At 41.7% G+C, this 16164-nt stretch overlaps 1 protein-coding gene and 1 pseudogene across 1 annotated transcript in view; one reads left to right on the forward strand and one right to left on the reverse strand.

Moving 5' to 3' along the window:
* The window catches only part of LOC126162709 (venom serine protease-like), a 257256-nt gene that overhangs the window by 101143 nt on the left and 139949 nt on the right, over positions 1-16164 (forward strand). The window lies entirely within an intron of this gene.
* LOC126098641 (5S ribosomal RNA) lies at positions 8466-8583 on the reverse strand (annotated as a pseudogene).

Here is a 16164-nt window from a genome sequence, read left to right on the forward strand (position 1 = left end):
GGCGTATACTTTCTAAGTATTATTACAATCTGTTAATTAGCTAACAATACGAGCCCCTGACTACGAACCCATTCTGTGAAAACCGCACATCAATAGCACTTTCCATTTCCACAAAATTTGCGGTGCAAGTTTTAGATGATTCACCCTATATACTCACAGCGGTGGCGTCAGGAAGAGCTACTGTTCACCCCCTACTACTATATGCCGATCCCGTGAAGATACGGAACTAAGGCTTGAAAACAGAAGAAAAGGGAAGAGAGTGTCATGGGAGTTGAAGAAGCAGTCATTAAAACGAAGACTTTTCTTGTTGCGGCGAGATCCTTTCACGAAATTTGAATCATCAAGTTTCTCCTCCGAATGCGAAAATATTTTATTATCTCCCGCGTACATAGGAAGAAATGACCATCGAAATAAAATAAGATAAATTAGAGCTCTCATGGAAAGATTTTAGCATTCGTTTTTCCAAGTGCCTTTCGAAAGTGGAACGATAGATAAATACACTACCTGATCAAAAGCGTCCGGACAAACCTTTATTGTGCGGAATTGACCACTAGATGTCACGAGGGTATAAAAGAAGGCGAGGAGTATTGAGTTGTAACAGCTGAATGGGTCTCCAGGAGACCTCAATGACTTTGAATGTGGATTAGTCACTTTAAATCATTTGCGGAACGAATTCATCCAGGATACTTCAACTCTTTTAAAGCTGTCCAAGTGATGATGTGATTGTGAAGGTGAAACGCGAAGGAACAACCACAGAGAAACCAAAACCAGGCAGACAACATGTACTGATGGACAATCATCGAGCATTGCGGAGGCTGGTTGTCAAAAAATCGCATGAAATCGCTGGAAGGAGCCACTTGTCAGTGCTATCACAATGACTTTGTACAGGGAGTTAGAAAGAATAGGGCACAGTGGTCAAGCAGTTCCTCACAGTGCTGCAGTCAGCGCCAAGTCATGCTTGCAGTGGTGTAAAGAGCGGCACCACTGGGCAGTAGACGGCTGGAAACGAGTGTTTTCGAGTGATGCCTCGTGCTATACCCTGTGACAATCCGACGGAAGAGTTAGTGTTTGGCGAATGCCCGGAGAACGTTATCCGCCATCATGTGTAACGTCTACAGTGAGGAACGGAGGGGAGTTGTTAAGGTATGGGCATACTTTTTCGTGGTCTGGTTGAGGTCCACTTACTGCAATTAAGAAAACCCGAAATACGGAAGGCTGGGAACCCCTTTTGACAGCATTGCGTACTGCGTACGGTGGAGGAACAGTTCGGAGATGATGATTGATTGTATCAGCATGACAATGCACCCTGTCATAAAGCAGCACCTGTGAGACAATGGTTAGTTGACAATAAAATTCCTTAAACAGGCCGGCCTGTCTTGAGTTCTGACTTGGAACCAGTGGAACACCTTTGGGATGAGCTAGAGCGTCTATTTCGCCTCACATCCCAGCGTCCAACATCACTGCCTTCTCTAGTTTCGGGTCTTGAGGAAGAGTGGGCTGCCATTCCTTCACAAACATTATTGGACGTGTCTCGTTGTAAAAAAAAAAGTAAATAAATAAAAATTATTGCATTGATTTATGCCTGATTTAAACGGAGGAATTTTGTTAGAAGATTGTCAGTAAATATACTAAATTTGGAAAGTTTACTGGCTTCTTGATGGGCTGCAATCCCCACCTCAAAGGGCGATCACAGAACGAAGCCAGTACATGAGGTTTTTAGGATATGTAGCAGGATGCAATTCAATGAATAGGAAAGAAAGAAAGATATTCGTATACAATTAGAAATTCAGAATGTTATTGAAATAATAATACAATATCAGAGATTTGGAAAGAAATTGTTCATTGAATGGTAACGTGAGACTATCTAAAACCATGAGTCCATGTGTATCAAAAGGAAAACTAACCTTGAGAAGAAGTAAAAAGAGACAGCGAAGCATATTTGAAAGAACCAGAGCGGTACCGAAGGCTCAAAAAAATGTGTGTGAAATCTTATAGGACTTAACTGCTAAGGTCATCAGTCCCTAAGCTTACACACCACTTAACCTAAATTACCCTAAGGATAAATACACACACCCATGCCCGAGGGAGGACTCAAACCTCCGCCGGGACCAGCCGCACATGACTGCAGCGCCCAGACCGCTCGGCTAATCCCGCGCGGCACCGAAGGCCCAAAGCTCGATGTAGATGACGTTGGCGATATTGATGATTGATGGTGTAACCGTTATCTCACCGAACAGAATAGTCTGTGGTTTTTCATATTTTCGGGAATGATCATTGGCAACAACATAAATGTACTGTTATAAACATTATTTCACTCTTGTTCGGGAAAAGGGGTATATATAGAAAGCTAGGAAAAACTGATTTGGAATGGTTCTCTTACAGGGAACCGGCCTAGTAACAATATTTTATTTGAGCCATGGGGTAAAACCTATTTGAATGCCACAACCAGGTACTCTGTTTTTGCATTTGCGAGTAACATGCAGCTTTACAAATAACTTTGAGGTAGTGATACACAAGTATCTCCTGGTAAATTCTGGAAATTTGACTTACACGCTTCTGCCCGAAGTTGGGCGATCAACCGTTCCCTGTGCAGCTCTTCGGCAATTAGATATGATAAAAATACAGGGTGAGTCACCTAACATTACCGCTGGATATATTTCGTAAACCACATCAAATAATGACGAATCGATTCCACAGACCGAACGTGAGGAGAGGGGCTAGTGTAATTGGTTAATACAAACCATAAAAAAATGCACGGAAGTATGTTTTTTAACACAAACCTACGTTTTTTAAATGGAACCCCGTTAGTTTTGTTAGCACATTTGAACATATAAACAAATACGTAATCAGTGCCGTTTGTTGCATTGTAAAATATTAATTACATCCGGAGATATTGTAACCTAAAGTTGACGCTTGAGTACCACTCCTCCGCTGTTCGATCGTGTGTATCGGAGAGCACTGAATTACGTAGGGATCCAAAGGGAACGGTGATGGACCTTAGGTACAGAAGAGACTGGAACAGCACATTACGTCCACATGCTAACACCTTTTTATTTGTCTTTTTCACTGACGGACATGTACATTACCATGAGGGGTGAGGTACACGTACACACGTGGTTTCCGTTTTCAATTACGGAGTGGAATAGAATGTGTCCTGACATGTCAGGCCAATAGATGTTCAATGTGGAGGCCATCATTTGCTGCACACAATTGCAATCTCTGGCGTAATGAATGTCGTACACGCCGCAGTACATCTGGTGTAATGTCGCCGCAGGCTGCCACAATACGTTGTTTCATATCCTCTGGGGTTGTAGGCACATCACGGTACACATTCTCCTTTAACGTACCCCACAGAAAGAAGTCCAGAGGAGTAAGATCAGGAGAACGGGCTGGCCAATTTATGCGTCCACCACGTCCTATGAAACGCCCGTCGAACATCCTGTCAAGGGTCAGCCTAGTGTTAATTGCGGAATGTGCAGGTGCACCATCATGCTGATACCACATACGTTGACGCGTTTCCAGTGGGACATTTTCGAGCAACGTTGGCAGATCATTCTGTAGAAACGCGATGTATGTTGCAGCTGTTTGGGCCCCTGCAATGAAGTGAGGACCAATGAGGTGGTCCCCAATGATTCCGCACCATACATTTACAGTCCACGGTCGCTGTAGCTCTACCTGTCTGAGCCAGCGAGGATTGTCCACGGGCCAGTAATGCATGTTCCGTAGATTCACTGCCCCGTGGTTTGTGAAACCCGCTTCATCGGTAAACAGGTAGAACTGCAACGCATTCTCTGTTAATGCCCATTTGGTTTGTGAAACCCGCTTCATCGGTAAACAGGTAGAACTGCAACGCATTCTCTGTTAATGCTCATTGACAGAATTGCACTCGATGATTAAAGTCATCACCATGTAATTGCTGATGTAGCGACACATGAAACGGGTGAAAGCGGTGACGATGCAGTATGCGCATGACACTACTTTGACTCAGTCCACCGGCTCTCGCAATGTCCCGTGTACTCATGTGTGGGTTCATGGCAACAGCAGCTAACACACCAACTGCACCCGCTTCTCCTGTGACGGGTCTGTTACGGACCCGTTTGCGTGTTACGACCATACCTGTTGCATACAGTTGGCGGTAGATGTTTTGAAATGTGCGGCACGTTGGATGCTCTCTGTCCGGGTACCGTTCTGCATACACCCTGCAGGCTTCAGCTGCATTTTGTCGACACTCGCCATAGATGAGTATCATCTCCGCCTTTTCCGAGTTCGAATACACCGTGGTCACAGTTCCTACAACACTACACTATCACAGACGTCTGGTAACACGGTGTACTACAGTTGGTCTGCGTGCGGAGACGAATGCAGAATAACAATAGCAGCAAGCGCAACATGCGGACACTGCGACAGCTAGACCAAACCACAACAGTGCACTACAGCCACGCTCGTAAACACAGTCGTCGTCGTAAACATGTCCCTGCAGATGCTGCTCGCCGACCGTGGCCCGTGATTGTTACAACACGCAACTGAACGTCGGAGGTTTCAAGCGTCAACTTTAGGTTACAATATCTCCGGATGTAATTAACATTTTACAATGCAACAAACGGCACTGATTACGTATTTGTTTATATGTTCAGATGTGCTAACAAAACTAACGTGGTTCCATCTTTAAAAAAACGTAGGTTTGTGTTAAAAAACATACTTCCGTGCATTTTTTTATGGTTTGTATTAAACAATTACGCTAACCCCTCTCCTCACGTTCGGTCTGTGGAATCGGTTCGTCAGTATTTGATGTGGTTTACGAAATATATCCAGCAGTAACGTTAGGTGACTCACCCTGTATTCGTAACATCCGTAAAAATTACTAGTTCTGATCGATGTGTATGAACATACTTGTTTTGCACTCAGTCACTGGAGTTTAAAGTGTACTAAACGTTCCCAGAATACGTTCTTGGCATCGTTAGGATTTCTAAGAATTTATGCCTGTTGTACCAGTCCTGCAAAGTATCCTGCGAAGCTACTTGGCGGGCAGCCTACCTCATAGGCGAACCGCATAATGCTGTTGGGAGCTGCGTACTACGTGTGCCGAGAGGGCCCCAGGCCTTACTGGAGTAAAGGGTCTCAGAGAACTATGATCGTCTACTACTGATTCATGGGCCTGGTTAGAATTAACTTGAACTGATATACTGAAAGAAGTAGGCGAATTTTGCTACTTGATCTGCAAAATAACTTAGGATGGCCGAAGAAGACAGGATGTAAAATGCAGATTAGCAATGTCAAGGACAGTGTTACTGAAAAAGAGAAACCTTTTAAAACTGAATAAAAATTAGATGTTGAGAAATTTTTTCGAAAGATATTTGTTTGGAGGTGAGCCTTGTATGGAACTGAAACGTGGGTGATAAACATTTCGGACAAGAGGAGAGAAAGGTGCTTTAGAAATGCCGAGGATTAGATTGGAAGATCGAATAACAAATGAGGATTTGTGACACAACTTGACAAAAAGAAGGGCTCGGTTGACAGGACATATCCTGAGGCATCATGGAAAAGTCAGTTTGTAATGGAGGGAAGTGCGGGAGGTGAAAGCTGTAAAGGGAGACATCGGTATGAACAAAGCAAGAAGGTTCAAATCGATCTAGGTTGCAGTAATTATTCAGGGATGAATAGACGTGCACAGGACAGGCTAGTGTGGAGAGCTGCGTCATGACAGTCTTCGGACTAAAGACGACAACAACAACTACGCAACGTTAATCATTGATTTCCGGTACGGCGTTACTTGTTTTGTCAAATAAACAGTGTGTCACTTTCCCAATAACAAAATCAGTGGGATTATGATGGTTATGTACCATGTCTGGTTTAGAGGTACAACAATATACTTCGAACTAACTACCACCGACTTTTCTTTGCTTCCACACATTTTTAGTTTTCGTGACTGACTATATCCGTGTATTCATTGTCAATGGCAATGTGGGACTAATGCTCATGTGTTATTACTGCATCCTTCCAGCTGTGGATGGGGCATTTCATGAGCGGGGGTAAGGTGATAGGCGCTGCTTACGTTTCCGCAAATTCGACAGACGGTACGAGTCGGGAGACAGGAGGGCAGAGTTTTCGATGAAGTGATGTGACGAAATAATCAGGTTTTAGCAAACAACGCTTAGGTACGGTACCTCTGGTGGAATGCTCTGCATACAAAATAGCTGTGGCTATCAGGAGACCAGCAGGTACACCAAAGGGTTACTTACTGCGATCCCAAACAAGTGACGGTTTAAAGGTAGACAGTGGTTTGAGGGCCATAAAAGACGTGAATCAGAATTAACAGCGATTTATTTCAGCCGGCCGCGGTGGTCTAGCGGTTCTAGGCGCTCAGTCCGGAACCACGCGACTGCTACGGTCGCAGGTTCGAATCCTGCCTCGGGCATGGATGTGTGTGATGTCCTTAGGTTAGTTAGGTTTAAGTAGTTCTAAGTTCTAGGGGACTGATGACCACAGAAGTTAAGTCCCATAGTGCTCAGAGCCATTTGATTTATTTCACAGCTACCAAAATAATAAAGAAAAGGAGTAACACTACAATATAGGGAGAAGTGCCAAATGGTTCAAATGGCTCTAAGCACTATGGGACTTAACATCTGAGGTCATCAGTCCCCTAGACGTAGAACTACTTAAACCTAACTAACCTAAGGACATCACACACATCCATGCCCGAGGCAGGATTCGAACCTGCGACCGTAGCAGCAGCGCGGTTCCGGACTGAAGCGCCTAGAACCGCTCGGCCACATCGGCCGGCGAGAAGTGCCACATGAAAGAATAAAACGAGGCAGGGAGTCACATACAGAGACCCAATTCGTATGTGGAACAGTGTATTAATGAGTAGCGATCTATGTAGTTCCAAATTAATTAAGGTATCATGGCAGCATATGATGCGACATCAGAACAGCCTTATGCTTAAATAGTTAATTGAGAGTAATGCCACATTTTTCTAGTGGATCACAATAACGCTAAATTTTTCTTGTTGTCACAGTACAAACCATTCCTCTATGTAGTTCCAAATTAATTAAGGTATCATGGCAGCATATGATGCGACATCAGAACAGCCTTATGCTTAAATAGTTAATTGAGAGTAATGCCACATTTTTCTAGTGGATCGCAATAACGCTAAATTTTTCTTGTTGTCACAGTACAAACCATTCCTCTATGTACTCGTAGTTCCAAATTAATTAAGGTATCATGGCAGCATATGATGCGACATCAGAACAGCCTTATGCTTAAATAGTTAATTGAGAGTAATGCCACATTTTTCTAGTGGATCACAATAACGCTAAATTTTTCTTGTTGTCACAGTACAAACCATTCCTCTATGTAGTTCCAAATTAATTAAGGTATCATGGCAGCATATGATGCGACATCAGAACAGCCTTATGCTTAAATAGTTAATTGAGAGTAATGCCACATTTTTCTAGTGGATCGCAATAACGCTAAATTTTTCTTGTTGTCACAGTACAAACCATTCCTCTATGTACTCGTAGTTCCAAATTAATTAAGGTATCATGGCAGCATATGATGCGACATCAGAACAGCCTTATGCTTAAATAGTTAATTGAGAGTAATGCCACATTTTTCTAGTGGATCGCAATAACGCTAAATTTTTCTTGTTGTCACAGTACAAACCATTCCTAAACAAAGACTCCGACTCTGACTCCGTCGTAACAGGCCTCGGAAGACACAACGGCACCGACCGACCACCGTGTAGTCCTTTGCAGATAAGCGTCACTGGATATGCAAAGCAGGTTGTAAGTAGGCTGTTTATGTTTTCTTATTGGCAACGTTAAGTAGCGCTCTGTACGAAAATCACTGGCTGTGCTGTGTGCAGTCTGTGGCTAGTTTGCATTGTTGTCTGCCATTGTAGTGTTGGGCAGCTGGACGTGAACAGCGCGTAGCGTTGCGCAGTTGGAGGTGAGCCGCCAGCAGTGGTGGATGTGGGAAATGAGATGGCGGATTTTTGAGTACAGAATGGATATTATGAACTGCTATGTATATTATGCTTTTTCAACACCATTAAGGTAAATACATTGTTTGTTCTCTATTAAAATCTTTCATTTGCTAACTATCCCTATCAGTAGTTAGTGACTTCCGTAGTTTGAATCTTTTATTTAGCTGGCAGTAGTGGCGCTCGCTGTATTGCAGTAGTTCGAGTAACGGAGATTTTTGGTGAGGTAAGTGATTTGTGAAAGGTATAGATTAATGTTAGTCAGGGCCGTTCTTTCGTAGGGATTTTTGAAGTCAGATTGCGTTGCGCTAAAAAAATATTGTGTGTCAGTTTAAGCACAGTCTTGTACAATTTTTCAAAGGGGACGTTTCAAGGTGATCAGCACACCGCTCTCCCGGTCGTTGCCGGTTTTCGTGACCGCAGCCGCTATTTCTCACTCAAAAAGCTCCCCAATTGGCCTTACAAGGGCTGAGAGCACCCCGCTTGCCAACAGCGCTCAGTAGACCCTGACGGTCACCCATCCAAGTGCTAGCCTGCCCGACAGCGCTTAACTGCGGTGATCTGACGGGAACCGGTGTTACTGCCGCGGCAAGGCCGTTGGCCATTCCCATAGAAAAAACCCCTCACGTAAAAGAAGATGGCATTATAGTTCAGAATAATACATAACCAGGGCACCCGTGCGAAACTTTCACACTTCTGTAGTTTTAAATAATGACAGTACTGTATTTGGAATATAAATGTAGTCGTTTGAATAAGGGGTAATGAAGAGAAATCATATTTAAAAATGAACCGAACCATGCGAAATAATCATGATGAATTTATGATACATCCATGTATATACATTTCCCTGCACATAATTTTGGACAAAATTCTTTTCGGATCATTACAAAACCTCGGTGTAAAAGATATTTGACGTAAGAATGTGATCTTTAATTGTAATTTCACTTCCTACTTTACGCTCTAGTAGCAATATAGTACCAGTAAGTAAGTACACTATTTATACAGTAATTACAATTATCTATTTGTGTCAAAAAATGTGTCCAAAAATATGTTTTGCATTCGGAATATTTGTCCCGGTTTGTACGACGGGCAGAGATCATGGTCTGTCAGTAAGGCTTCATTAACTCTATCTTTAACTCGAGAGACATTTTCAGTTACAGTAAGCACGTTAGACGGTCGTAGCAAAAGGTAAATCATAAATCACAATTCAAAGCGATAATGACAAATTTGTTTATCGTTTCGAAAAATATATTCGCTACGAAAAGTCAGCTTGTACGACGGGCAGAGGCAATGGACTACCCCAGTGGTCACGGTTATTATCCACGACAATGCCAAATACAAATATTCCAGCTCATACGTACTTTAAAAAAAAAATGGGATTCGTAATAATATAATATGAAAAGAGAGTGTTTTAGTCGTGGTTAATAAGTCAGCTTTGCAAAATATAGGTAAGAAGCTAGGCAGCCGTGATGCCCTTGTGCTAGGACAGTTAAAAATCTCTTATATGTTGAAATTTTCCACAAATAGTAAGTTTTAGTGCTAAATCTGTATGCAGAAGCCGGTGAAAAAACCTCACTAACGATACCTCATTCATCCCTGTACGATTATTATGTGTCAAGAAAAAGGGACATTGACTTGAGAAACATACATATGATAGCAATAAGTTTGGCGTAAGTTTTGTTTACTGAATATTCCACGAGTGATGGACGAGAGACCAGTAATTTATGAATAATCTCAATAAAAATGGTATATTTTAACACGATAGAGTAACCAGATCTACGCGAACAGTCTGATGTAATTAGATATGGGGTTTTAGTAATACTAAGGACGATCAATGCACTTTTGCAGTTTCGAAGGCTATAATAACGCATGCGGCAACTTTGGTCGCAGCACTCAGTCATGCAAACTTGTCAAGGAAGGGCCTTTGTGCAGCCAGCGGAGTCTTGCTTATGTATGACCTAGATATAAAATTCAGACAGGAAATAGCAAGAAGAACTTTTCTGAAGTAGAGAAAAGTTTAAACATCCGATGTAAATTTATGTTTTAGAAAGTCTTTTCCGAAAATACGTATTTTTACCCAGTACAGGCGAGAAGAAAATAGAAAATTTTGAAGTGTGGTGCTACAGAAGAATGCTGAAGATTAAACGGGTAAAGTTGATAACTAATGAAAACAAACTGAATCTCATCGGGGAAGAACAGACCTGTGGCACAACGTGACTATAGCAGGGGATGACTGGCAGGAATCTTGCTGAGGCATCAAGAAGTAGCTGATTTGCTAATGGACATAAATACGGCTGGTAAAACTGTGGAGGAAGACCAAGGTTTGAATACATTAAGGAGGTTCAAGAGAGTGTGTATTGCAGAAGTTATACAGAGACTTACACAAGAGAAATTTGGAGAAATGTATCAAACTCGATTTTGGAATCAATGCGAGCACAACAACAACCAAATGTTAAGCATAATGAAGAAATTGGTAAGTTTCTTAATAAGATGACAACAAGCTTAACTGAAAAACTCTTCATGTACCACAGAGCTCAAAACATGTAATTAGCTCAGAAACCGAAGACTGAAATTAAAAACATCCGATTAAATGCAAGTACTACTTACGCACCAAGGTTGCTGCACAAACTTAATTACGTGGAGAATCTCGGCGATTTTTGCCGGTTATCGACATTGATACAGGCAAGATATCGTTCCCGGTAATTCCAAGGCTTTCGAGAATGTTTTAATTTTGAGTTTGGAGTCGAATAAAAAACGACAAAAAAGATTTTTTCTTGTGATACATTTAAAATTAACAGTTTTCAGACTTCTTCCTTTATTTGTTCTGTGAAACATCGCTTCTTCCCAAATTTCTTGATTCCAGTTCAACGAGAAGTACTCTACAGGTTTTGATGAGTGACTTTGCACGTATCAAAATATGTTACATAAATCGCCGTATCGTTTGATTGCATTGACTTGGAAACTATAATTTTTTACTCCGCCATGGGACCTTAGATTGTAGTATTTGGCATAAATTTCAGCTTGATACGTCTACACTTCCTTGAGAGAAAAGGTTTTTTACATTCTGACAGACAGATAGACAGACGGATATCAAAGCCATCGTATAACGGTTCCGCTTCTACCGATTCAGGTAAGTAACGCTAAAAAGTGATTCTATGAGGGTTCCGTTTCTACCAATTGAGGGTCGGAACCATAGAAGGGAAAAAACTTTTCCACAATCTTCTTCTTCGGTTATCAACCCACAGGTTGGTTGGCAGCAGCACGCCATTCCGTTCTTTTGTCAACTTTCTTCTTCATATCTGCATAGGTCTGGCACCCGATGTCATTTATTACTTGTTGAATGTAGGTTAATCTAGGTCGTCCTCGGCGAGTTCTTCCTTCAATGATTCCTTGAAGGAAGAACTCGCCGAGGACGACCTAGATTAACCTACATTCAACAAGTAATAAATGACATCGGGTGCCAGACCTATGCAGATATGAAGAAGAAAGTTGACAAAAGAACGGAATGGCGTGCTGCTGCCAACCAACCTGTGGGTTGATAACCGAAGAAGAAGATTGTGGAAAAGTTTTTTCCCTTCTATGGTTCCGACCCTCAATTGGTAGAAACGGAACCCTCATAGAATCACTTTTTAGCGTTACTTACCTGAATCAAAAGAATAATGGGGAACTTGGTTATCCCTAGCTGACACACAAGCTCGATACCAACGTAGGTTCAGGGCAGTCGCTTTCAATTGTGAGAAACAGCTGTGTGCGTGTCTGGAAAAGTCCTGTGTTGTCACTGAGGGGCTACATTTCATCCTCCCAAATCATCTCGGCCACTAGTTGTGGGATTCAGATCCGGAGACCTCTCTAGATAGTCCCTGCGATGAGATCTATTCATCTGCGAAAGATCTGTCGTACAGAGAAAGTCGATGTGGTCGGGAATAACCTTTCTTGAAATAACTCTAAACCTCGCTCGTAGGTTTGCTTCATGTCTTACACACATGAATGTTAACAGCATTCCTTTCTCGATCAGCGGTGATGTGAACTTGAATACGACCTTCCAGGGTGTATCCCTAACCACCAGGAGACCGCCGCAACGAAATGATTATTTTCCATGGTGTTCCTGTGACTGCATCAGCTACCACTTTTCTTTCTAGACGAATCGTTGACGAAAGTCATTCTGCAAACTGAAGAGTAATTGTTCTGTCAATACTATATTCCTTTATTCATTCGTGGCCCAATATCACTATCATTTTTGCTGCCGGCACACTTAATGCGTCAGTTTCTTCATTGTTGTGAGCTACACACACACACACACACACACACACACACACACATAGTCGAACATCTGACATACATACTAACTATTCAGAGGCTCGGATACATTGTTTCACTGCCTGCGGCAATCGTTTTGACGATATGGTTGGAATTTCCCGTGAGGTCAAGGGCAGATTAGAGTATTGTGCGGTAGCTTTTGGTCGACTTTGTAATAACTGAAGATTAGGGTTTAACGCCCCGTCGACGATAAAGTCCTTAGAGACAGATTGTGGAAATTTGGAGAACGAAATTGGTGGTATATTTTCAAGGAACCATTTCAGCGTTTTCCTTAAGCAATTTAGAGGAACCGAGGCAAAGATAAATATGGATGGCCAGCCTGAGATTCAAACTACCGTCCTTCCGAACACGAGCCAAGCGCCTCACCACGGTTCCATTTCGCTCCATGACTCTGTAACGAAGTACCACGTGCAGTTCCTACATCTCGACACGGTCTCCAAAATCTGTGAAGAACATTTCACAGTACATATTTTAACGATACTCCTACTTTTGTCGTCGTCTCTCCCGCTTCAAAGCGCGCAAGTGTTGTATACTGCAACTCGTGGTCCAGGTATGTTGTTATAACTTTACGATGGAAACTTCACGAAGAGAGTTCAGCGTTTTCGCACAGGAATTGTATACACAGCTGTTGCATTATGGGAACAGTGGAATGTTTTCCGTTATCTTTGAATCACGTGCTTATTAAGAGCTTTTCTCGAATAGAGTAGCACAGTACAGGATTGTGGGGAAACTCTGACGGCCATTTACTTTATTTCTTGTCACTTTCCTCTCTTCCAGATTATTCATAACTTTTGGACATACGTGTAAACTTTAAGTGTACCGTGTCATTCAAGGCCGGCCGGGGTGGCCGAGCGGTTCTAGGCGCTATAGACTGGAATCGCGCGACCGCTACGATCGCAGGTTCGAATCCTGCCTCGGGCATGGGTGTGTGTTATGTCCTTAGGTTAGTTAGGTTTAAGTAGTTCTACGTTCTAGGGGACTGATGACCTCAGAAGTTGAGTACCCATAGTACTCAGAGCCATTTTTTTCGTGTCATTCAAGGTGGCATCGGTGAGCCGTGTGTTCGGCTACTGCCGACACAAGAGGCTGTTTCTGGTATCAGGAGGAAGGGGGCCTTGCTCTGTGGTCGGAGTCTACCATGCTGATTTCTCATCTGTCGTAATCTGTTAACAAAACCACTTGTTACCCGTATATGGCAAAGGAATTCAATGTTTTAAAAAGATGTCAAATCTTTACGAAAAATAATTAATACTATGTTTTTATTGATCTATATTTATGGCGCTGAATTTTTGATATCGAGCCTATAGTACTAATGAGAATCGAAGGTTTAGAAATTTAGTGTCGGTGAAGAAACGTTCACACTCTATACAGAGGCCCCCATATCCATAATGCGGTCATAGAGGAGCTGAGTATCACAGCTACATTCTTAGTAGTATTCAATAAATCATGCGAACACTTCTTTGAACTCAGAGTACAACGCAGAGAAAATAACTTACAAGAAGTAATCATTTCAGGAAATCTGACCAGAGACAACGAGGATGGGATTCCATAAACTGAATTAGGAAGGATAACATTGTGGGGCAGTGTGGATACCACAACAGCGTGGATGCAAACGAATATCCACTTCCTTAGAAGTTGGAGGGGAAAATGAATTTCTATTCGAAAGGACTGGGGTCAAATCCCAGTGCGCGCATCGTGCTTTTTGTTTCTGTTTTATCACTATATCGCTTAAACTGACAGCTGAGTGGTTCATTCAGCAAAGCTACAGCCGATTCCTTTACATGTCATTCAACTGGTGTTCGATTTTCCTGTCACCAAAGATGTCTCTGTCAGTTGGGGGTTAATTATAACTTGTTTTCTCGTCAGAGCATATGGCGGACACCACCAATGAAGGGAGGCAACAAACCAGTATACCATCAACATCACAGCAATATGATTTGCGAACAAAATAGCAAGGGGCTCTCCGCCATAAATCATCATAAATCAAAATAGTAAAGGATAGAGCAGCTATATTACGCTACAGTACAAGCCCTGTGTTTGGTTAAATGAGTTGCGAAACGACGCGAGGACCATGGTAGTTTTGTCGACATACCAGTACTGTTGTCAGTACGCCATCCTTATAGGAACAAGCGCCCTTAACGTATAGCTGTTATCCTGCGAGCAGTTGTATATTTAGTGAAGTGGAAAGTTTTCTCGATCTGAAACTTAAATTTTCGTGAGATAGCTCCAACGGCTGGAACAAAAACGCGTTCCTCGTAAGAGCTAGTTACGTTGTAGGCTGTGATAATATTTCCCACGTAAGGAGTCACGTAATTTTTTTTGCTACAATTGCGACGATACTCTTAGGAAGAATTGTAGTTATCCTTTCAAGCATAACAAAAGATAAAAAGCTTAACTGTCTCATTTTCTGTAACTAGGGCGTATGTCCTGTTATCGATGCAACGTACTTACTATGCTTAAAGTTGAGCTCCCTTATCTACTTTACGTTTCACGAAGCCTAAGCTATAAGCTTGTGTTCCGTGCTTGAGAACTGCAGTCTGTGTCGAAAGAGTCGGTGGCCAGGAACGTGAATAAGCCAAGTATGTATCAATATCCCACTTCTTCGTTCTATTACTGATTTTAAGGGTATGAGAAGACCGCCTGGCAGATGTTGATTAATATATTAAAAACAGAGAAAATTTATACCACTTTTGGGGTACATTTCACTTACTTCTCCGATATGCCAATGACGTTTATAGTGAAATGATAGGAACTAGACTTATGGAAGAGGGGAGGGGAGAAATCATGAGGAGGGGAGAGTGGCGTACCTCCAAACACTTTTCACGTTTCCGTCTTTTGTAAGTCTTGTAATAGAAGTTTAATTTATTTTCTTATTGCATTTTAAAATGATAACGTTCTAGTTATGTAAGCTGCAGTCTTTTTCGGAAATTTTAATACTTGGAAAGTGAAGTTATACCGAAAGTGAAAATCTGTTCGACATAGTCATTTAGAAGTGTTGCAATCGAGAAAATCTCGTCAATACTATATTTAATAGTCTGTGTCTTACACCATTACCCTGTTACAAACAATTGATCAATAAGTGAAATCAAATTAAGAAGCAGTACTATATAAAAAACAGTTACTGGTTAGAAACGTTTTGAAGTACAATCTATTGGCAACTAACACAGTCTTCCATTTTCAACACAGGCAAAACTGTTAAGGGGATACGGAATAGCCTATACCCGCAATGTTAAAATATGGCTACTATAGAGAACATTTTCTCACAAGCTACTGGAGACAGAGTAATAAAATTTTTACTGTATGTGCATTGATATGTTATAACACTACTGAAACAACAGTTTACTGCCAAAGTATTTTCTTACAGAGATATTTTACATTTATTTTAAGTAAATTTTTTCCATCACTTTTTGCTAAATCATCACCCCTGAGTCTTTTGTAAATCAAGTAATTAAAAAATCATTGTTTCAGTGTTAAAGTGTGAAAAAGAAACCCATGTGACTAATTCATAAAAATTTCACACTTCTAGGTTCACCAGCGTCTGAGATAATGTTCCTAGAAGAAGTAAAAAGCAAGTGTACGGGAAACGGAGAAAGACTATTAAAACATTACTGATCCATAGTTAATACCCCCTTCACAGTCTTCCTAATCATCTTCAAGTCTTCTATTGGCACCCCTCTGCACCTGCTTTTTTCACTGGTGTCTTGATTACATTGTCAGCATGCCTTAGTCTGTGCTGATCTGAAGTCAAAATAGCACGTACTGTGCGGGAACCACCACGCAAACCTAACTTTTGAAGGACCTGGCATTTAGTTATATTCCCAAGATTGGAGGTTGCCACAGCATCATACACCTCAAAATGTAGTGTA

This window comes from Schistocerca cancellata, chromosome 1, assembly GCF_023864275.1.
Source record: "Schistocerca cancellata isolate TAMUIC-IGC-003103 chromosome 1, iqSchCanc2.1, whole genome shotgun sequence".
NCBI classification, from domain to species: Eukaryota; Metazoa; Arthropoda; class Insecta; order Orthoptera; family Acrididae; genus Schistocerca; species Schistocerca cancellata.